The 24,252-nt window shown below is 34.1% G+C and overlaps 1 protein-coding gene and 1 pseudogene across 2 annotated transcripts in view; one reads left to right on the top strand and one right to left on the bottom strand.

Moving 5' to 3' along the window:
• The window catches only part of COL24A1 (collagen type XXIV alpha 1 chain), a 287,223-nt gene that overhangs the window by 3,929 nt on the left and 259,042 nt on the right, over positions 1 to 24,252 (top strand). For both annotated transcript variants that reach the window (XM_025052104.1, XM_025052103.1), the window contains exon 2: positions 4,759 to 4,823. The gene's annotated coding sequence lies outside the window, so the exon portion shown is untranslated. The remainder of the gene's footprint in view (positions 1 to 4,758; positions 4,824 to 24,252) is intronic.
• Positions 843 to 961, bottom strand: LOC112485900 (annotated as a pseudogene).

The following is a 24,252-nucleotide window of genomic DNA, read 5'->3' as shown; positions in this document are numbered from 1 at the left end:
CTGGTTATGTTTTGACTATGGCTTATCTCAAACCGAAAATGTGGCTAGCAGACCAGACACAGAATATTTCATATTTTGTTAGATATGCTCGGATATTAATATCATGGGTTATGTTTTCCAAACTTTTATTGAATGTTTGTTATCATACTATTGACTTCTATTAGACTTGGTCTGATTTTGTTAAATATCTGAGTATATGTACTTCTGTTACTTTACATTAGTGACAGATAGTCCAAACATGCAAAAAAGTGAACAAAAACAGACATGCTTTGAATATTTGAAAAAAAACACACCCAATATACTAACTAGACTTTTTGTTAGAGTAATTTAAATATATGGACGAATTAGCAAACTTAGTAGACTATTTTAAGATACTTAATTAAAAGAGAATTAATCAGAACTGTAGGAAAACCTTCCCAGATTTGTGGTTAAATAACATGACCTTTATATATAGTAATTTATAGAACATCTTGCTAAGTAATTTGATCTTGGTCCTCTAATAGGATCAATACTGATACCAATAGGATCCCAACACACACACATATTTTATGGTTTTATATTTGGAATATAAAATATAAAATTTATATTATGTCATCACATGATAGATGAGTCAGCTAAGACTCTGAAAATTGAAATGACCTGCCCGGGGTCACGTAGTGAGTTAGAAATGGAACCAGGATTAGACTTTTGACTCACAATCTTTTTATTTATTTTAATTTAATTTAATTTAATTTAATTTAATTTAATTTATTAATTTATTTTTTAGGCGAGGCCACCCTTGGTTGACCTCACAGATTGCAAGGACCTTGTCAGCTTACAATCCCTTATTTTTTTATTTTTTATGCCTACAGCACCTGGTCTTCCTAGGTGGTCTCCCATCCAAGTACTAACCAGGCCCGATCCTGCTTAGCTTCTGAGATCAGACAGGATCGGGCTTATTCAGAGTGGCCGAGCTGTAGACCTTGACTCACAATCTAGTGTTATTTTCTTAACCATGTTGTTTTCTCTCCAACAACTTAATACAGGTTTAACTTTAATTTATTTAAGGACTCCAGTGTGTCTTAGCACTATATGCACAACGCAACAGGGGAGAAGCACAAAGCACAGCTGCTGCCCTTAAGAATTCTATCATCTATTTCTAATATGGAAATGTGATATTTTTTTAAATTAAGTAAATGTATAGTAAATGTAGTATCATGGGGACGGGGTGGGGTGGGGAGGTGGGAGAGGGTGTGCAAAACCAAAGAAGTAAACAAGTCCAGCCCAATTAGATATTTCCCAGAAAACTTGGATTCATTAGACATCCATTTTATATACAGTTATGAAGTTTAGCTCTTTATCAAGTGGATTATATTAATTAAGTTCGATGTCATTTCTGTGTTTCCACTTCAGAGATGAGATAAATGGTTAAAGTTAAAAAAGAAAAAAAAACAAAAGGATAAAAGAAGCCTTTCACTTACCCTACCATAGCAGATTTTTAAAAATAGTTTCATTTTCTTCTTTCTCTCTTTGGACATTTAACTAAAAGTATCCATATTTTACTTTACTTTTCCCAAGTGTTAAAAAATTTAATCCAGAGGGAAGAATTGACTTCCTCAGTCATTAGGAGATTTTACTGTTATTCCTTTCCTATTTAAAAATAGTTGTGTTAATATGTAAGAAAGATGAAGACATGTTGCTTGCTCAGATATTTACTTAATAATTAATCATAAAAGGTACAACATACTCAGAATATAATAAAGTTACAATTAAAGCATCAAGAGTACATAGACATGGGAAAGATCTAGTCCTCTTCAGGGATGATGGGAAACTTCATGGAGCAGGTGTTGTTCAAATTAGGCTTTGATGATACTTAAGATTCTGACAACTGGAGACAGAGCATTTCAGGCACTTACAAGGTCTGTCCAGGAAATAGAGAATAACATGGAATGGCTGGAGCTTTGAGGATGTCAGGTATAGTGGGATCTATATTGCTAAAGCAAGGAGGTTGGAGCTGAATGGTAAGGGTCTGAACACTTGGTGAGGAACTTAGCTTTTCCTGTTATTCCTTACTTGGCTTTTAGTTTGGGGCATAATTAGAAAAAGAGAAATAAAAATCTCTATTTCAGTCATCAATCTCTACCCCTCCATTAGTCATCAACTTTAGTACATAAGTACACTTACATAAGGTATGGCTCAACTGATTTGTCATAATCCGCTAAAATCACATGGCTAAGGGATGATATTTGATGTGTTCAGGTTTTCCTACCTCACTCCAAGAATGAACTTGTTAACATGTCTATAAAGAACTGTATTTTCCATTTTTTTTCCCTGAGGTCATTGCGAAAGTCCATGGATTGGCTGAATTGCAGAGTGAATAGCGCTGGTTGTTGTTAGTTAGCTTTATTCTGAATGGAAAAATACCTTTTGGGCTGTTTCTAAGCTCTCAGTGAGCCTGATTACCTTGGGGCAGGTGAGCCTGTGCTTCCTTTCACATTCCATTTTCTTCAATACAGCATAATTCCGATGCACTCACCTTCACTGACTATAATCCTGACCTATTTTCTAGTCTCACTGATATATATCCTGCCAGTTATTTGTTGAAAGTATAAATTGGAAAGGTAAAGGAGCCTACTTTTACTCAAACTCTAGATCACATTGGGATCCATCCTGGAGAACCCAGAAAAATCAGTTGAATCTTATGTGGTGGTCTTCAACTTTGTTTGTACATTAGAATCACCCAGGAAGTGTTTCGAAATCCCTGTATCATGGACAAATTAAAATTGGAATCTCTTGGGCTGGGGGTGGAGAAGGCAGGACCCGAGTATTAGTCATTTTAAAAACTCACCAGCTAAGGTAAAAAACAGATTCACAACAGGTGAGCTTTACATCATCTCTTGAATTCCATCTATTCCAGAAGAGTGGGCTTCAGAGTGCAATCCCTAGATCCGCAGCATCAGCACTACCTGGCTCTCAATGTAAATGCAAATTCTCAAGCCCCACCCCAGACCTAGTGAGTCAGAAGCTCTTAGGGTGGGACCCAGCAATCTTTAGCCCTCCAGGTGATTCTGATACACCCTAAAGTTTGAAAACCACCAATCTAGAGCAGTAGAAAAGGATTTTATAGAAAGGGCCAATTAATTTTATTTGCGTCACTGTCATTAAATTAAGATATATGTGATTAAAGCAAAATAATATTTAAGTGCATTTTAAGTACAATGTAACTATAAATACTGTTGTAAGTTGCTTTTCTCAGAGTTTGATACCCATATAATCTGTATTAGAAGCACCTAGTTAAAAATATGTATATCCTGAGGATCCACTTCAAAGTTATGAATCATTTCTGTGGCAAGGCCCAGAATCTAATTTTTCACAAGCACCTCAGGTGGTTCTTTGGCAAACTAACATTTGAGAACCATTGTTTTAAATTGATGACACCTATCTGGGAATCTTTATAGGCTTCATTAAAATAAATGGTTCAGCTCTTTGCCCATACCAGTTAAAATTTCTATAATGATTCAGTTGATTAATTTATAGTGTTAATGACAGTCAAATAGTCTATCAAAACTTTGTCTTATAAAAGCTGTTCTTTGTACTGAATATAACCACAGTCTGCATTTTTCACTTACTAAAAATGGTTACACCATTTTAATACAAATGATTTTCTATCATATTAAAGAGAATAGAATAATTTTATATTGTTGACTTACTTTGTAAAGGATTGTTTCTTATGTTAAGATTCTCTTCATACTAGTTGATAAAAGTAAAAACTTATTGATAATAGACAATGTTCCAATAACTACTAGTACACCAGGAACTTAATAAAAGGAAAAAATAACTTAAAGGGGTTCTGAAATCACTTGTCACAGAACTGTATTTTACAGAAATGCCATTGGGGGAGTCCCTGGGTTAGAATAAAAAACAGAACCAGGGTCTGTATCAGTAAGAATAAGATAATAAAATATTGTTTTCAGCATGCTCATCATTTAAAAATGATCTCTATTTTTTTGCTTGGGAGGCAGAGATAGCCCATTATGAAGATTATTCAACAAAATCTATTAAGTTTAGTTCTAATAAAAAAAAAAATCACAAAATATTTTTTACTTAGCTAATCAATATGAATGAGCATTTTGATTTGCAGTGATTGAATATTGTGCTTATGATTACCATTAATCACAATGTTCATTTTGACATCTACAGGCCATTGCTATTTTTGGAAGCAAAGAATCATGAAGCTAGTAGAAGTGATTTGAATATAATATTCAAATGGCTTTTACATATAAACATTCATTTAAACAAATAACTGGTTTCATCAATTTATAATAACTATGTTTAAGTGACTGTAAGTTGTGTTATTTTGTGTAAATTTCTACTTCTATAAAATTGCATGTATGGTAATTTGAAATAATGTAATAATAATGTCATCTATACTAGTTCACATTTATTGAGTGCTTCCTATATTTCGGATACTGTTTTGTGTGTTTTACATGAAGTTTTTTCAGTTAATCTTCAAAAAACCTCATGAGATAGATTTAATAGATGAAGAAACTGAAGCACAAAGTGATAAACAGTTTGCCCAGGTAACATAGTAAGTGGTAAAGCTGGAACTTAGGTTCAGAGCTCTTGCTCCTGTCTGATATGAATATTGAAATACAGTGTTAGTTAAAATAACAGCTTAATTGTTAATCTTGCACTAGAGTTCATTTTGGATTTTACATAATTTATAGGTTGTAAATGTCCAACTAAGTTTTTTCTAATTACTTTTTTTTTTTTTTTTAGCAAACTGCTTCTTCATTTTATTGTGCTATGTGTGGCAGGGGCTGCTGCTCATGCACAAGAACAAGGTAAGAATGTTACCTTGATACATATTGACTTATATAAAAATTTTGCTTTCAGACAGCAAAAGTATATGACTTTAATGATTTTCTATCATATCAAAGAAAATAGAATAAAGTCATCATAACCTTAAATTCAACATTAAATAATAAAAAATTCTACCAGCACAATGAGAATGTAAGAGTGAAGAAACCAATTTTGGGGGGAAATATGACCTTTAAGAAATTACTCAGATCTTCCATCTGTGAAATTGCTTACATTTTTAAGCAAACTCACTATAAAAGAGAAGTTTTGTACAGTAAAAGGGCTTTGCTTGTGACTTCATTTTAAGTGGGAGTTCTTGGGGGTGGCAAACTGTGACTGAATTACCTTTGCACTTCTTGAAACAACACAAGCATATACTAAATGTTCCGTCTAGATTTACATCATGAAGAAACAAAATAAAATCTGCATATCAGTGGGCTAGGATTTTATTTAATTAAAATGGAGAGGTTTGAAAAATAATTCAGTGTTTGATTTGCTTTTGCTTGCTAGCTAGTTGCTCTGGTATTACGACGATAAAGTTTAAGGAATCTATGTATACCCTGATTTATTCATTAAACAATATTTTTAAAGTATCTTCAATTTGCCACATAAAAACCTAATTGCTAGTAATTGAAATACAAATAAGATAATATCTCTGGCCTCAAAGTGGAAAAAATATGCCTTTGTCAAAGATAAAAAAAAAAAAAGCCAAAGTCAAAGATAAAATCCCTGGAACTGTGCTAGATCTACAGACAGTATCACCAAGGCGCCCATTTTTTCTCCTCTGCTTTTATTAGCGGGGCTGTCAAGTTATTTATTCTGACAGAACCAACTTTTCACCTTTAGTGAGCCACTTGTTAGAATTTGGTCAGTCAACCAAATAACAGTAAGGAAAAGACAAATGAACCAAGATAAATAAATGAAATATATATAGGTAGAGAGAAAGCACAAAGAAAAGGTGGTTCTCATCTGTTTGACCAAATTGACAAGTGAACATAGATAAACATTCCATCAAATAGCATGTAGATGAATTAAAATATATCTTGGAAGGCATGTTCTCATTCTCTTTTATGAGAAAACGGTTAAATTAGCTCGCATGTCACATGGAACTTCATGTACTGCTCTTCTTGACCAAGTCATTTCTTACTTTGTTTTGCTTTAAGTAGTCATGAATTGCTGTTAAGTTTCTGAGAACTTATTATGTATCAGTCACTGTAGTGGTAGAATACATATTTTCTTCACCACTATGTCATTATAGGGTTTTTATAATTATGCCCATGATAGAATTGCTGAAACCAAGATTAAGAAGAATAAGTAACTACCACAGGGGTTACAGGCTAATAAATGGAAGAACCAAGATTTGAAATCAGTTATTTTTGATAGCAAAGTCTACAAATTTTTTTTTAAATGAAGCCTCTTGGCCACAGAAAAAATAAGAAAGAGGTAAATTGCCATAATTAATTCAATATGTATTTTGTGTCTTGTCCTTTGCTGGTACTTTACATATGTTATTCTAATCTTCATAATGAACCTGCAGGTTAGATATTATAGATGAAGAAACTGAGGCTCGAAGAAGGGGGTTGCCCAGGCTTACACAGCTAAGACTTGAATCTAGCTCTGTCCATCTCTGACAACAAAAAAATTTTCCTCTATAAATCCCCTTGCTTCACAATACATCCCCCGCTGGTGTTATCAGTTTAATAATTTACAAAATGTATCATTATCAAAACATTAAAAATCCATGCAAAGAAAGATATAAGGAAAACTAAAGATTTATGAATAGTTTTTTAAAAATTCAGAACCAATGAAAGGAATAAATCTTTCAACCTTAAGATTTCACTTATAGATACAAAATGTACTTTAAAAAAAATTTATTTAAATTAATTTCAAGTATATAGTACATTGGTTAGACATCTATATAGTTCATAAAATGATCCCCCCAATTGCTCCCTCCCTCCCCTGGCCCTCCACCTAGCCATCATATTAATGCTAACTGCATTCCTTAGGCCTTGCTCCTCATCCTCGTGACCAACTATCAACTACTAATTTGTACTTCTTTAACCATTCACCCCATTCTCCCAGTTCCTCAACCCCCTCCACTCTGTCCATCCCCAAATTGTCCACAAAATGTGCTTTTTTATTTCAAGGTGAACTCATTATTTTTAGTTTTCCTAGAACCATAAAATTTTATTGTGAATTCTTAACAAAAAGAAAAATCTTTTAAAAACATCTTTGAGGTCAGAAAATTAGATACTTTTGAGTACAAAATAAATAATATAGTAGTATGTTATCAGAAACAGTACTTTTTTCTCAAAATAGATTTTTTTGTTGAATTGTAATGATATAATAATATAACATTTATTCAGGAGATTAGAAAAACATTTGCAGGGAAATTGTGATTTATAATTATCACAAATAACATTTGCAACCTTAATTTAATACTACTAAATATGTCTTTGAACTAGAGATTATCCCAAATTAGACTTCTCGGAAATAAATATATTTATTTATGCTTTTGATAGTTTTCAAAATTTAAGAAAAGTTTAGAGTAATACTAGCATATAGTTTAAAAGTCAAGTTGTATTAGAAAACATAAAACAAGAAACAGTATTCTTTGACCTTACCTATTCCTACAATCCTCTACTCAAACTCTCTTTTAGCCCCCTCTTTTCGCTTTAACCTCCATATTTCTTAATAATATGATTATATATTGTATTGTCTTCCTATTTTTGATAGTGAGGTTTTTAACATTTTTATACTATCATATGCTTCCACTTCCCCTTCTTCTATCCTCTCAAAATAGCTTTATCAACATTTTTGGTTAAATTAATAGTTAAACTTTACCTTATCACAACCATGAGTGTACTTTTATTAACCATACATTTATATTTTCTTTCCTATGCAATATTATAAGATTGTCTACTTTTTTGGTTTGCTTTGTATTCTGTATCACTATACTAATTCTTCTCAGATACTCCAAAAAAATTCTAAAATTACTTTGAAAAATACTTTCTAAAAAATACACCAAATACTCTAACCATTTTTTTCCTTTGTGATATTCCTTCTAGAAGCTAAAATTCTCCTCTTCTACCATGGATTGGTAGTTCTCTAAGCTTCCTATAGAGTTAATGTCTCTCATCCGTGTTAGGTCTACTCTCTTGGAGCTCATATTTTTCTTTTTCACCATCTATTTCCTTATTCGAGTGGAGCATAACATCCAGTAGCATCCAAAGAACTTGTACTTAGATGGTGCACTTTTGCAATATTGCATTTCTGAGAATGTGTTTATTTCACCCATATGCTTGAGGGTAGTTTGGGTGAGTATAGAATTTTAGGGTGTAAATAGTTTTCTCTCAGAATTTTAAAAGCTTTCATCTATCATTGTCTGGCTTATAGTTAGAAATCTGATATTATACTATTTTTCGATTCTGTATGTGTGACTCTTTTATTTTCCTCTTTAAACCCTTAAGATCATCTGTTTATTCTTGTTTTAGTTTTAATTGTAGTTGATTTTTATTTTTTATTTTAAAAAATGTTTTTACATTATTTTCAGATATACAGTACAATGGCTAGGCATTTATATAATTTATGAAGTGATCCTCCTGATTACTCTAGAACCCGTTTGGCACTACACACAGCCGTTACAATAATATTGACTATATTCTCTGTGCTATACTCTATATTCCCGTGGCTGTTTTGTAACTACTAATTTGAACTTCTTTATCCCTTCACCTTTTTCGCCCAGCCTCCCAAACCCCCACCTCTCTGGCAATCAACAGTTTGTTCTCCATATCTGTGATCTGTTTTTGTTTAGTTTGTTCATTTCTTTTTATTTTTTAGATTCCACATATGGATCATATGGTTTTTATAGCTATCTCTATCTGACTTATTTCACTCAGCACACTACCCTCTAGGTCCATCCATGTCATTACAAATGGTAAGATTTCATTTTTCATGGCTGAGTAATAGTCCATTGCACATATGTACCACCTCTTCTTTAGCCACTTGTCTACTGATGGGCACTTAGGTTGCTTCCATATCTTGGCTATTGTGAATAGTGTTGATGTGAACATAGGGGTGCATGGTTCTTTATGAACTAGTGTTTTGGTTTCCTTTGGATAAATACCCAGAAGTGCAATTGCTGGGTCAAAAGGTAGTAGTTCTATTTTTAATTTTTTGAAGAACATTCACACTTTTCCATTGTAGCTGTACCCACCAACAATGTACAAGGGTTCCCTTTTCTCTACATCCTTGCCAACACTTTGTTTTTTGATTTATTGATGACAACCAATCTGACAGATGTGAGGTGATAGCTCATTGTGATTTTAATTTGTATTTTTCTGATTATTAGTGATCTTGAGATTCTTTTCATATGTTTATTGCCCATCTGTATGTCCTCTTTGGAGAAATACCTATTCAGATCTTCTGCCCATTGTTTTAGTGGGTTGTTTGTTTTTTCTTGTTGAGTTGTATGAGTTCTTTAGAAATTTTGGATATTAATCCCTTGTCAAATGTATCATGGACAAATGTATTCTCACTTTCAGTAGATTGTCTTTTCATTTTGTTGATAGTTTTCTTTTCCGTGCAAAAGCTTATTACTGTGATGTAGTCCCATTTGTTTATTTTTTCTTTTGTTTTTCTTGTCTGAGGATATATAGCCCCCCAAATTACTACATTACTCAGAGAGTTTGCTGCTTATGTTTTCTTCTAGAAATTTTATGGTTTTGTGTCTTATATTTAAGTCTTTAATCTGTTTTGAGTTTATTCTTGTATATGGTATAAGAAGGTGGTCCTATTGCATTTGTCGGGCAACACCATTTGTTGAAGAGACTGTCTTTACCCCAGTGCATATTCTTGCCTCCTTTATCATAGAGTAAATGACTACATAGGAATGGATTTATTTCTGTGTTCTCTATTCTGTTTCATTGACCTTATATGTCTGTTTTTATACTAGTACCATATTGTTTTGGTTACTATTGCTTTGTAGTATAATTTGATATCAGGTATTATGATATCTTCAACTTTGTTCTTCTTTCTCATGATTGCTGTGGCTATTTGGGATCTTTTATGCTTCCATAGAAGTTTTTGGTTTATTTGCTCTAGTTTTCTGAAAAATGACATTGGTATTTTGAATCTATAGATTGCTTTCAGTAGCATAGCATTTTAACGATATTGATTCTTCCTACTCATGAACACGGTATATGCTTCCATTTTTTTTTGTATCTTTTTCAATTTCTTTCCTCAATGATGTAATTTTATGAAAATGGGTCTTTTACCTCCTTGGTTACTTTGTTTCCTACATATTTTACTGTTTTTGATGCAATTGTAAATGGGATTGATTTATTAATTTCTCTTTTGATAGTTCATCATTGCTATATAAAAATGCAACTGACTTCTGAATATTAATTTGGTATCCTGCTATTTTACTAAATTCATTTATCAGTTCTAACAGTTTTTTTGGTAGAATCTTTAGGGTTCTCTATATATAGTGTTGTATCATCTGCAAATAATGACAGTTTTACTTCTTCCTTTTCAATATAAGTGCCTTTTATTTCTTTTCCTTCCCTGATTGCTGTAGGTAGGAATCTCAATATTATGTTGAATAGAAGTGACGAAAGTGGGCATCGTTGTCTTGTTTCTGATCTTAAGGAAAACACATTGAGTATGACGTTAACTGTAGGTTTGTCAAATACTGCGTTTATTATGTTGAGGTATGTTCCCCCATTCCCAGTTTGCTGAGAGTTTTTATCATAAATGGATACTAGATTTTGTTGAATGCTTTTTCTGTATCTATTGATATGATCTTTCAATTTGTTTTTATCTTTCAATTTGTTTATGTGGTGAATCACTTTAATTGATTTGTGAATATTGAATCATCCTTGCATCCCAAGAATAAATCCAACTTGATGATGGTGTATGATATTTTTAATGTATTGCTGAATTCAGTTTGCTAATATTTTGCTGAGGATTTTTGTATTAGTTCATCAGGGATATTGGCCTATAGTTTTCTTTTTTTTTGTAATGACTTTGTCTGGTTTTGGAATCAGGATAATGGTGGCCTCGTAAAAAGAGTTAGGGAGTCTTCCCTTCTCTTGAATTTTTTGGAATAGTTTGAGGAGAATAGATGATAATTCTTGTTTGAATGTTTGGTAAAATTTACCTATGAAGCCATCTGGTCCAGGACTTTTGTTTTTTGGAAGTTTTCTGATTACTGATTTCATTTTATTGGTTGTAATTGATTGGTTCAGATTTTTTGTTTCTTCTTGATGCAGTCTTGGTAGATTGTATATTTCTAGGAATTATCTATTTCTTCCAGATTGTCCAATTTGTTGGCATATAATTGTTTGGAGTATTTTCTTATAACCCTTTGTATTTCTGTGGAGTCTATAGTTCTCCTTTTTCATTTCTGATTTTATTTATTTGGGTCCTCTTTTTTTCTTGATGAATATGGTTAAAGGTCTAGCAAGTTTGTCTATCTTTTCAAAGAACCATCTCTTAATTTCATTGATCTTTTATATTGTTGTTCTAGACTCTAGTTCATTTATTTCCTCTTTAATCTTTATTATTTCCTTCTTTCTACTCACTTTGGGTTTTGTTTGCTGTTCTTTTTCCTGTCTGGGAAGCTCTTTATTTATTTCACCTTTAATTTTAATTAAATTTTAATTTTAATTTTGCTGGGTAGAATAGTCTTGGTCGTAGGTTCTTGTTTTTCATCACTTTGAATATTTCGTGCCTGCGAAGTTTCCATTGAGAAATCAGCTGAAGTTTTTATGGGAGTAATCTTGTAAATAACTAACTGCCTTTCTCTTGCTGCTTTTAAGATTCTCTCCTTGTCTTTAAGCTTTGGCATTTTAATGATGATGTGTCTTGGTATGGGTCTGTTTGGGTTTCCTTTATTTGGGACTCTATACTTTCTGGACTTGTATGTCTATTTCCTTCATTAGGTTAGGGAAGTTTTTTGTCATTATTTCTTCAAATAGATCCTCAATCCTTTGCTCTCTCTCTTCTTCTGGTATCCCTATGATGCAGTAATTGGTGTATTTGATGTTGTCCCAGAGGTCTCTTAAACTTTTCTCATTTACTTTGATTCTTTTTTCTTGTCACTATTCTAGTTGAGTGTTTTCTGCTACCTTGTATTCCAATTCGCTGATTCAGTCCTCTGCTTTATCTAGTCTACTATTGATTCTGTCTATTCTTCATTTCAGTTATGTTATTCTTCATTACTGACTGGTTCTTTTCTGTGGTTTCTATGTCCTTTTTTATGTTTATTATCTCTCTCTTGGAGTCCTCACTGAGATGATCTATTCTCCCTCGAAGTTCATTGAGCATCCTCATAACCAGTGTTTTGAACTCTGTCTTCGTTAGGTTTCTTACCTCCATATTGTTTCATTTTTTTTCTGGAGTATTCTCCTGTTCTTTCATGTTTCTTTGTTTTCTCATTCCAGTGCCAATGTTCATTTGTATGTATTAGAAAAATTTATTATGTCTTCCAGCCTTGGTCAGGTGGCCTTATCTAGTAGGTGTCCTGTGTGGCCCAGTGGCACAGTCTCCTTGATCAGGTGCGCTTAGTGCTCTGGATGTGTTCCTTGTGTGGGTCGTATGTGTTCTTTTGTTGTAGCCAATCCTTGATTGCTGTTACTATGTCATTGGATGGGATTGACTTTGGGTTGACTGGCTGTGGGGATTGGTCATGCCCATAAAGTCTGAGCTGCTGTGTGGAGGCTGACCCTACTGAGTGAAATTCACCCCAGCAGGCTCGTGTACCTGTTGAGACCACCTTTCGAGTGTGCCTATTATGAGGCTAGTCAAGTGGTGCTTTGTTGTAGTCTGATGCCAGCCTCTGGGTGTGTTGGTTCTGGGGCCCCATGGGAGGGGCTCTCACATAGGTCAAGGCAGCCACTGCCTTTGAGTGTTTAGGACTACCTGGTAGGAGCTACAGAGCAATCCATGAATGGTTGCTGTCTGTGCTGGATCTGGACGCAAGTGAGAGAGACCACACCACAAGCCGAGGTAGGTTACCCACAGTACTGGCCCTCGGGCGGCTCGGCATAAGGATCAGTGCACCTCAAGGCCTGAGGCTGTCTTCCAGGTGCCCGTAAGTCTCTGTAGTTGTAAGAGCCTTTGGTCGGGATTTTGGTGGGGAAGGGACCCAGGGAGTCCCTGGGGTAAGGTGTGCAGACTTCCTGGCCAATGCAGTGGAGTGAGCCAATTCCATAGGGCCAATGCAGATTGCTGCCAGTGCTGAGCCCGTGGGCTCCCACAAAAGTCCCAGATTACAGCAAGGCCAGTCACCATCTGCCTCAGGCCTGCAGACCCCAGCGATCTACCCAAGACAGTTTGGGCTGGCACCAGTGGCTCGCCACCAAAAGTCTCTGTCATAATGTGTGGGCCATGTGTGGGCAGTGTGAGCTGAGGGCAGCTGCCGGCCCACAAATGCATGGCCAAGGTAAGGTATAGTGTGGAGCTGGCTGTCTGGCAATGAGGCCTACCCTGAGCAATTTGTGGGTTGGGTGGTGTGGGGTCCTAGGGCGACAAGGGGTAGAGCAGGTCAATCTCACTGGTCCAATGCAACTTCAGAATTGGCCCATGCAAGGAGAAGCCTTAACACTGGCAAGATGATGCCCATCTATAGACTGCACTGGAATCGGTCCTGACAAATGAACAGTGATGGCTGTCCCTTCAGCTCTTGCCCTGGTACCACACAACTCAGTCTTTCCCCTTATGTCTCTTGCACCTCCTGAGCTGCTGATCTTCTGGTAGAACCCAGGGTAAGAGTTTGCGAGCAAGTGAGTCTGGATGGGCCCTTTAAGGTAGGCATCTGGATTTCAGGTTCCTTCTGTCTTACCCAGATGGCCAGAATCCCCACTGATTTTTACAGTCAAATGTTGTGGGAACTCCTCTTCCAGGACTGTAACCCTGGGCTAGGGAGCCCATGTGTGGGTCAAGGGCCCTGTGTTCCTTAGGGGGGCCTCTGCAGCTGCTCTTTCTCTCCCGGTGCTCAATTGCCACGTGTGGGTGCAGGACCAGCCTGCTTAGTGTCTGCATTACTCCTACCAGTTTCATTGTGGCTTCTTCTTTATATCTTCAGATGTATGTATTATGTTCAGCTAGACTTCAGATGATTCTCCAAGTTGTTTGTTTTATAATTTGGTAATTGTAATGTGATTGTGGAAGGAAGTGAACCCTGCTTTTATCTAGCCCTCCATCTCTACTGGAACTTCTGTTTATTCTTGATATTTTGAAATTTCACAATAATGCACCTTGGTACCGGTACTGGTCCTTTATCTCCCCAGTTTATAGCTCTGGACACTCAGTATGTACATTCAATGTGGAAATATCTTTCATTTTCTGGGTACTTTCTTATGTTAGTTCTTTCTCTCTGATGAATTTGTTTCCTCTTTTGAAAGTTCTATTGGTCTGATATTGGATCTTGTGGATTGGGTCCTTATTGTCTTATGTTTAGCTTCTATTCTCCCATAATCGTTTTTTATTCTATTTTATATTAGATTTTCAGGAGTCACTATTCCAAACATTAAATTTTTTATTTCTGCTATATTTAAGTTTTTAAGAGCTTTCTGATTGTTGCTTTTTTAAAAATAGCATCTTGTTCTTTCTTTTTTGATGCAATATATACTCTTATCTTTCTAAAAATAAAAAGTTTTCTCAATTTTTTCTTCTACTCCCTGCATTGTCTTTGTTTCCCACAAATTTTTGTTTATTTTGGTCTGTATTTTATGTTGGAAAAGTTCTTTATAAGTCTATAGTACTTGTATTATTATTTAAATGTAAAGCTCTAGAAATGTGCTGGGAAACTCTGCATGGGTAGACTTGTTAACTGGTATATTTTACATAGAGAGTGAGTAAGGTTGGTCTTAGCTGCCCATTATGTTGTTGGACCACAAATGTGTAAGGCTATGCAGTTTCTTTAGAGAAGAATCCTCCAATATCTTACTTGTAGAATATAATCTTGGTTGCCACTGTTACTAAAGTTAAGTGACATAAAGAGGTTTTTGTGGGCGTGGGGGCGAGGGGGCCGTCTCGTCATTTAGTGTGTAGATTTTAACTGAGTCCCTTTGTTCTCATGGTCCTTCTCTTACATCTTCTGCTATGATTCAGTGTTTCTACATAAGCTTGAATCTTCTGTTATGTTCTTAAAGCTTTTTGTACTTTCAAACCCCACCTCCATTTGAAGCTCCCTGCCTCTCTCTTGATTTCAGTGATTTGGTGCCTTCAATTCTTGAGCATTTTCAGGATTTTGCGATGTGAATTGACTCACCTGTCATTAGCACCTGTCTCTGCAAAGCCCTTAGTGTTCAAGGATTTTTTTAGCTATGCTAACTCCATGTGTTTTTCATCTTTTAAAAGTTTCTCTGTATCTCTTACTTGCTATGTCTCTTCTACCCATTCACTATGCCCATGTAGTTTTAGACCATATTTCCTTATTCTCATTTTAGTGAGATTTTAAGACTAAGCAGAGATAAATATCTGTTATTTGCCATGTTCTCAGTTATTCCTTTAAGTCTTAACACAACTGATAATATAAATTTTGTATTTGTTTTATAATGAAGTTTTAGTATAACCTAAAAATAAGTGATGTAACTTCAAGTAATAATAATTTAAGGCTCCATTTCTTTAGTATTTGACAGATATAGATCCCTTATCTGATACAGTCTACTTCCCTTATTACTCTGTCATTGTTGGTGGGCTGGCTGCCAATGAGATTGGCATAAATTTAACCCCTGTACATGATAACTTACATTATACAAGAAATGTAGCTGGTTCTCAACATACACAGATCCCTAGGTGTGAAAACCACATGTGTAGAAATCCAGTGTAGAATACTCATCTCCACAAGAGTATTTCCTGTGAAAATTAATCTAAAACATGTTTATTGTTAACAGAGAAGAAGCTCAGTAACTCCAAGCTTCAGTAACTCCAAGTATCTAGCTTCAGTAACTCCAAGTATTTTCTGCCCAAACTCCTTTATGGACACTTGAAATTTTTTTACATAAGTTAAAGCTTCATTTCTCATTTTGTATATAAGTTTGCTTTCATCTCTTTATTCAGAATAGATCTATTATTTACATTAAGAATACTTTAAAGTCACAGTTGCCACTTTTCACATACCCATTGTGACAGTGGTGCTAAAGCACAGGTGTTCTGGGGACAGAAGCCTGGGTTAATGTCCATGTTCCAGTGCTTACTAGCTGTGTGACCTTGAGTAAGTTCCTTAAAAACTCTGTGCCTCATTTTCAGCAATTCTAAAGTGAAGATAATAATAGTTCTTACTACATAAGGTAGTTGTATGGATCGAATGAAAAAACATATGTAAAGTCTTTATTGCATGCTTGTTATATGATGAGCATGCAGTAAATTTTAGTAGGAAAAAAAAAAGAATGCTCCAGATCTTTTTTTCCCCATAAACTCATAATGTTGAAAAAATAAAATAAAACAAAATAGTTGGATTGAGACAACTTCCTTTTGTTCCTTAACTCAGTGAGCTGGCAGTCAGGAAGCCTATATTTGAGTCTTGATTCTGGTACTATTTTGCTGAAGCCACATAGAACAATAGAAAGTAGATATTGGGTAATTTTCTAGATAATTTAGTCAATTTGGTAAATATGCAAAGAAAAGAAAAATGTGTTTAGACTTGTATAATCTTTCTTGCTTACAGCTTTGGTAATTTTATTTTAAGCAATTATTTTATTTTTTCATCCTTATCTACTAGAAAGAATATAACTTTTGGGACTTAACTGAGAGTTCATTATAATTAAGTGCTATGTTATATTAATTTAGTTCTTTAATAATGAGTTAACGCTATAACTTATTATATTCTAAGTGATATTATTCTGTACTTTTAATCTAAAATTTTATAACTTTTTAAAAAGACTTTAAAGCTATCAATTACTAAGAAATGTAAGAGACCTTACATTTTGAGGAATAAATATGGCATTACCCTTCTTTCTCCAGTTTGTGATAGAATAATGTTGGGATTGACAGGTAAAATGTTTCTTTGGTTCTCTATACTTGTAAAACAAATGTAACTGTTAGCTCTCCCATGTCTGTTTATTTAGGCATATGCTATTCCACCACAGAGTCAATTATATAGCCACCAGAGTTAGAGTCAAATACCTGGGTATGAGTCAGTTTTATTATCTGCTGAGACTCAATTTCTCCTTTTTTTCTTTCCTCTCTTTCTTTTCCCCTTCTTCTCAAATTTCCGTCCTTTCCCCATTTCCTATCTCTCTCCTTCCATCTCTCTCTTTTCTTTCCTCTTCCCCTCTTTCCTTCTAACTAGCGATATTATTGATACTGTCTACAAGTTTCAAATAAAAGGCAAGTGAAATTGGAGTGTCTATATCTCAGCATCAGCCTTGCAAGCTTGGAAGACTGGTTTTGTTAGCGTATGAGAAAGGAAATATTTGTCATTAGTGTATAACAAAACAACAACAAACAAAAATTTCACTAAAGGCTTAATGAGGACATAACACTTGAACCGAGTCTTATAAGATGAGTAAACTTGATACGAAGCAGTTTACTTAACAGGGCTCTGAAAAAATGGGATTAAAAAAACAAAAACAAATAGGCTTCGATATGGTAAGACGTTCAAGGAAAAGAAAAAAAATATTGAGAGTGTGGAATGCCATGGAGTGAGCAAATATATCATTAAGACAAAATTGTGTAAGGGCTAGTGTAAATTAGGAGGCAGTCTCTAAGACCGTCCTTATTTCTGACACTAACTACAAGTTTGAGGATCCCCAAGACCACCTTCAGCTTCATCAGTGCTCTAGAAGGACTCATGGGACTCAGGAAAATCTGTTTTACTCACAGTTATGGTTTATTACAGAAAAGGATACAGATTAAAATCAGTCCAAGGAAGAAACACATGGGGTAGGGCATAGGGAAGTCCCATATGTGGACTTCCAGTGGGGTCATGGTCAGTGTCTACTTTCCCAGCAAAGATACATGGCAATATGCATGGAGTATTGCCAACCAGGGAAGCTTGCCTGAGCCCTTGTGTCCAGAGTCTTTATTGAGGCTCTACCATGTAGACATGATTGACTGCTCATGTAGCTGACCTCAGTCTTCAGTCCCTCTGGAGGTTGAACTGATAGCACATGACCCAAAGCCCTCACCATAAATCACATTGTTAGCCTATCTGGTGTGGCCCAATAAACAAATATATTTTTACCAGGCAAGACATTTTAAGGCTTATAGATTACTTCCCAGGAGCTGAGGGCAAAGACAAGACTGTTCTTTGGGCAGTTTAAATTCTTTACTACACAAGTAGCATGTGGCATTGGGTGCAGTAGTGGAAACGGTGGAAAAAAAAGGAGTTTGAAAAAGTAGAATCAAGATGAAGTCTCCAGTGATTTACTTGTATTACTTGACAGTTTTGCAATAAGGCTACCATACTAATCAGAATTATAAGAATCTTCTTAAATGTGCTAATCTGCTTAGCCTCATAAAATCTATCATAGACACACAAAGTTCTATGCAAAAATCAGTGTAAAAATTTTTTTAGAATGAAGTCAGAATCTCTTAATGAGGGAGTGAGAGGTTGGAAAGTGGTAAAAATATTTTTTTAAATAAGATATGCACAGGCCGAAAGAGCATGGATTCTTTATTCCTTATTTAATGGTTCCTTTTTATTTCTAGTATGAACGATCTTCCTGAGAGTGATCCTTTTTTTCTATATTCTTCCTGTTCTGATCTCTTGTTTTTGTTTTTGTTTTTGTTTTTTAAATCACCTTTGACATTTAGCATAAACTAAAAAGAGAAAAGTTATTAGGATGTGAGACTGGACATGCAGGTAGGAATTAGATCATTAAGGGCCTGAGGGCTGAAACAAGAAGTTTGAGTTTTGTACTAAAAGCTGTGAGAATTACTGATGTGTTAAAAGAGGGAGAATCATGAACTAAATGTTCATTTTGTTCTATACTTTAGAAAAGTTTCTCTAGCAGCAGTATGGATGATGGATTTCCCTCTGTTTTCAGTGCTGTGAAGAAAAAATGAAGCAATTGGGGCAAGGAGGCTATTTTGTATTTTAGGTAATGTAGTCAGAGAAGGCCTCTCTGAGGAGGTCATATTTGAGCCTAGATCTGAATGAATTAAGTGTTTAGAGTATTATAAGCAGAGAGAACAGTAAATGCAGATATTATGACTTAAAAATGAGTTTCATGGTTTTAAGGAGTAAGAAAAGACCAGTTTAGCTGGAGCAAAGTAAGGTGGGATGAAATGAAAAGATATGAGATCAGAGAGGTAAGAAGGAAGCTGATAACATAGGTCTCATACACCATGCAAAGAGTTTGAATTATATTTTTAGTGTAATGGTAAATGCTGGAGGATTTGTTCAGGAAAGTAACATGATATAATTTACACTATAAAAAAATTACTCTGGAAGCTGTTGTGGTAGTAGGGCTTTTCACTGAGAAAGGGACTAAAGTAAGAAGACAAGTTTAGGGGGAAGATGTATTGAGTTAGAAGTGCTTGTGGGACATCTAATCTCCACTGGATAAATTCAATAGGCAATTGGATGTGCAAGCCCAGAAGAGAGGTTTTGTGAGTCAGCATATGTGGTTATCAAAACCATGGTTTGGATGAAGTCATTAGGCTTGGTGTTTACAGTAAAAAAAAGAGCAAGGCGTTGTCTTGGTAACAACATAATTTATTCTCCATTTAAGAAGTAAATAGGTGAAGGAGACAAAATCAGTTCCGCTATTAGGTGCCATATGCATTCCTAAAATTTATCATGCTAAGAGATTGGCTCTACAGGACTGCCTGCACTCAAATTCCACCTCTGCAATTCCTAGTTGGGTGACCTTGGAAAATTGTTTAAAATCTCCATGGTTTAGTTTTCATAACTGTCAGATGGTGTTAACAAAAGAATTTACTTCATAGTGTTGTTGTGAGAATTATATGGCTTAATATAGTAAAGTTCTTAAGCCAATGCATAGTACATTAGAATTTCATAAGTGCTGCTATTTTTCTTATTCTTTAAAATAAATACAAAGCACTGAATAATGTGCCTGGTTAATAATCAGTATGCTTTAAATGGTAACTGATTTCCTTAGTTACACAAACAGGATTGATTTTGTAGTTAGGGACACTCATGAAACAAGTAATTTACTGTAGACAGCTAAGTTTTTCCTTGTTGTATTCACTAGTATCAAATATCTGAATTTAAATCAAAATTGTAATTTAGTGATATCCAGGGTCAGGCCTAAATTATTGTTAAAGAATCTGTCCTCTAGTAGAAACCTTTTTCTTTTTTCTCTTGTTCTCCCCACCCCTCTCATCTGTTCCTTCTATCCTTAGGAGTTCTTTAGTCTCTCTTCTGTCAACATCTGCTCAAAGATTTTGCTAAACATAGTCACACTAAGGCACAAAAGCTTAAAATTAGAATAACAACTAGATTTCACCTCCAGTACTGACTCTGGTGGCTAACTAGAGAATATTCCCCCACTATTCCTTGAGATTTCTTTGGGGGAAAAAATAACCCTGTCATGATTAATTAGTGAGGCTTACCACGGGGAATGTGAAGTGGTGTGAAGAATATAGTGGCTGTGAGACAGCCTGGCAGGGAAAAATTGTAGACTTTGAAGTCAGACTGATTGGGCTCAAATTGATTTCTACCATTTATCAACTGTGTGATCTTGACCAAGTTATTTAATCTCTATTGGCTTCACATTCTTTATCTGTGAAATGGGTGTAGACTTTAAGTATAAACTTGAAATCATGAGATATTATCTTCCCACTTTTGTTTATGGATATCATAGAAAAGAGACAAGGTGAATGAAATAATAAATAAACCTGAAAACTTCATTTTCAGCAAAACTAGGGGACTGATATAATCTGCAAGCTCTCAAAATAATTTGAGAAAAACAGGTACTGTATGGAGTAAAGTTAATAGTAAGATTTCAGAGAGCAACAGCAAAACCAAACTTCCTGAAGGTGTCAGCTCACCCTGAAGTACTTAATCTTTAGCCCTTGCACAAAACAAGTGCTACAGGATCTGGGGAGGACCGAAGCTGCCAAGAAGGAAGTCCAAGAAAGAAGCGCAGATAATAGCTAAATTACTCAGTGGAAACAGATTTCAGAAAATGCAAACTCTACTTCTTGAGGTGAAGGATTCATTCTGAAGCATATACCGAGAGTAGATTCAGGGGAAAAAGAGTGAGAGGTTGGGAACAGGGCTTGCGTTCTCCTGGGCTAGGATTGATTTAGAGAAGAAGGTGGGGATATGTTGAGGAGCTATATGAAAAGGAGCCTGGTAATACTGAAACACAGCCTTTGGGTTTTGAGATTTGGAAGGCATAGCCCTCTGTCTTCTCTCTCTTCTATAAATTGCTGGGTTACAGAATAATACGTAACTACAAGCAGTTGGCACAGAATAAATAGAAAGATAGGACAAAGTAAAATGTAGATAAAAACAGCAAAAATGAGAAGGCACACATAAAAAAATCACTTCTATGAAGGAAGATCATAAAGTAGAAATATAAGAACTCAGTAAAAGAAAGTGATGGCAAGACATTAAAAGGATATGAATTGTGAGCTTGTAGAACTCAGGAAAGAAGTTGTAGGAACAAAATCTTTTTATAAATCCAATGAAATTGGAAGGAGCACAAAGAGACATTAAACATTGTAGGAAACACAAGAAAGATAGAAATGAGAAAGTCAACAAACAGAACTGAAGAACATTCTTTAAAAGATTACAGAGAAATTATAGATGTAGAAGATAGCAGTGGAGATTCAACATAATCATAGGAGGAATTTTTGAAGAAGAAAACCAAAACTATAAATAGAACAAATATTCAAGGATATAATTCATGAAAACTTTGCTGAAGTAAAAACAAACAAACAAAAGAACAACAACAAAAAAACCTGAGTCTATACAACAATGGGCATACTACGTGCCTGGAAACATTTATACAGAATGGTCAAAATGAAGCCATATCATAATAAAATCACTGCACTTCAAAGATAAAGAACAGTTCTTTTGGGCATGCTGGTAAAAATTCAAGACATTTGGAAGGAGAAAAAAAATAAGCCAACTTCAGATTTTTCTATCCTAACATTCAACACCTAAAGATGGTGGATCCATATCCACAAGATATTCAAGAAAAGACAATGTCAGCAAAGAATTTTATATCCAATGAAACTTAAGATATAAGGCTACTAACAAACATCTAAAAAGTCACTCAGGAAATGTTCCCATGAACCCTTCTTGTGAAAACTAATAGAGGATAAACTTCAGCAAAGAGGAAATGACTGAGAAATCGACTGCAAAAAACTGGCTCAGTTTATCTGAACACAGTGTGGGAACAGAACAGAATATCAATGCCATACAAACTAACAATATAGGAATGGTATAACCACCAAAAAGTGGGAGGAGAAGAGAGAGATGAAAGGAAGTGGATTAATTTTGATGGTTAGTTCACATATAGAATTTGAGAATAAAATAATATTATCCAAAGCTGATAAATGCAATAAAAATACTATAAGGATGTTTAATAATAAAAAGGTAAATACTAAGAAAAATAATCCTATTGACTAATATAAGATGGTGAGAAAAAGACGGAAGAGGGAGAAAAGGAAAAGGAAACATTGTTTATAGGAAAGAAGTAAGAGATATGTTCAAATAAAGAGGGTTAGGGATATTGTATACATTAACAATTTTAAAGATAACTCTTGTAATAAAAATACAAACGTTCCTAAATCTCCAAAGAACTACATATAAAAGGGAAGCAAAAGAAACAAAGTACATAATGAAAGACTTAAAAAAATAAAAATGAGAAAACAATATAAAGTAAAATAACAGATGAAGCAAACCATCATATCAATAAATGTAAATAGATTTAATTTTGATATTCAAAGAAAAAAATTTTCAGATTAGATCACAAAATAAATCAAGCTCTTTCCTCTTTACCTAAAACATAGTGTTTCAAAGTAGATATAAAAGCATGGGCAAAGGTATATCAGACAAATGCAAACAAAAAGGAAGTTGGAGAATGGGGACTTAGTTTTAATACCAGATAAGTAAAAATTATACCCCCCAAAATGATAAACCACACATAGTAGTATTTTTAATAATTCCAAAAGGTATGATATCCAGTAAATATATGAATATTATGACTATGTATCCATAATAACCATAACATCAATATTCATAAAACTTAAGACCACATGAAATAAAAGGCTAAGTAAGCATACTAGTGGTAAGAGACTTTCTTTACTTCTTAGTTTATGACAGATGAATTGTGTAAAAGTAAACAAGGATATACAGGATATAAATAATAAATTTCAGCTAACTGGTTTTAAATCCTCTACCCTGAAACACCTTTGCAAGTGCTTATTGAAGGAAACAGATCACTTAATAAGCTAAGTTTCAGAAATAGGAAGTGCAGATTAGACACTATTCTCTTATCACAATGCTATTAAGTTAGATTTTGATAATTCAATGAGAAAACAAATAAAACCCTTCTAATAGGAAATTTTAAAAATTTTTATTAAATCACTTGAATCAATGGAAAAATACAAGTAAAAGTTACATAGTTTCTAGAAAGTCAACAAAAATGAAAATACATACCACATATCAAAACCTGTGGAATACAGCTAAAGTAATACTCAGAAAATTTATAGCTTCAGTTTTATAAATAAAGAACCAACTACTCATTTTTAGAAATTAGAAGGAAAATAAACCAACAGAAAACAGGATACTATAATTAATACAAATATTTAAATTAATGATATAAAAAAACTGACAAAAATAGTAGAAAAGAAAGAAAAATCCAAAGTCTACCCTTTTGTAGTGACCAATAATGGTACTGACTTAAGAACAAATAAAGCAAAATATTTAAAATTGGAAAATTATACAGAAAACCAAAGAAACAGGAAGACAAAAAGGATTTTAAGGGGATATTACATGAAGATCTTTGGGTATTTGAAAGCTTAGAAGAAAGATATTATTTCATAGAAAAATATGAATTTCTAAAATTTATTCAAGATGCAGTTGAAAATTAGAATAAATCAATGAACATAAAAGATTAAGAAAGTGAATGAAGAGCTATCAATGAAAAAGCCAACATGATAAGTTTGGTTAACAGCTGAGTTTTATGTAACTTTTGAGAAAAAAGATAATTTTAAAGATAATTAAACTGTTCTATGCCATAGAAAACAATTAAACTTCAGTAGTATAGTCTGATAAAGATAGTACATCAAGAGGAAAACTACAGACCAGTCTTAGCTGAAATATTAATGCAATAATTCTACATAAGTTATTCTTTAAGAATCCAGTAATATATCAAAAGAATAATATATAACCATAAAGTAAATTTTTTTTAGGACTGCAACGATGGTTCAATAACAAGACATTTATTGAATAGTAAATACACATATATATAACACATATAT

The sequence above is a fragment of the Pteropus alecto genome, unplaced genomic scaffold (assembly GCF_000325575.1).
Source record: "Pteropus alecto unplaced genomic scaffold, ASM32557v1 scaffold25, whole genome shotgun sequence".
Lineage (NCBI taxonomy): Eukaryota > Metazoa > Chordata > Mammalia > Chiroptera > Pteropodidae > Pteropus > Pteropus alecto.
This window is presented reverse-complemented; position numbering and strand designations above follow the sequence as displayed.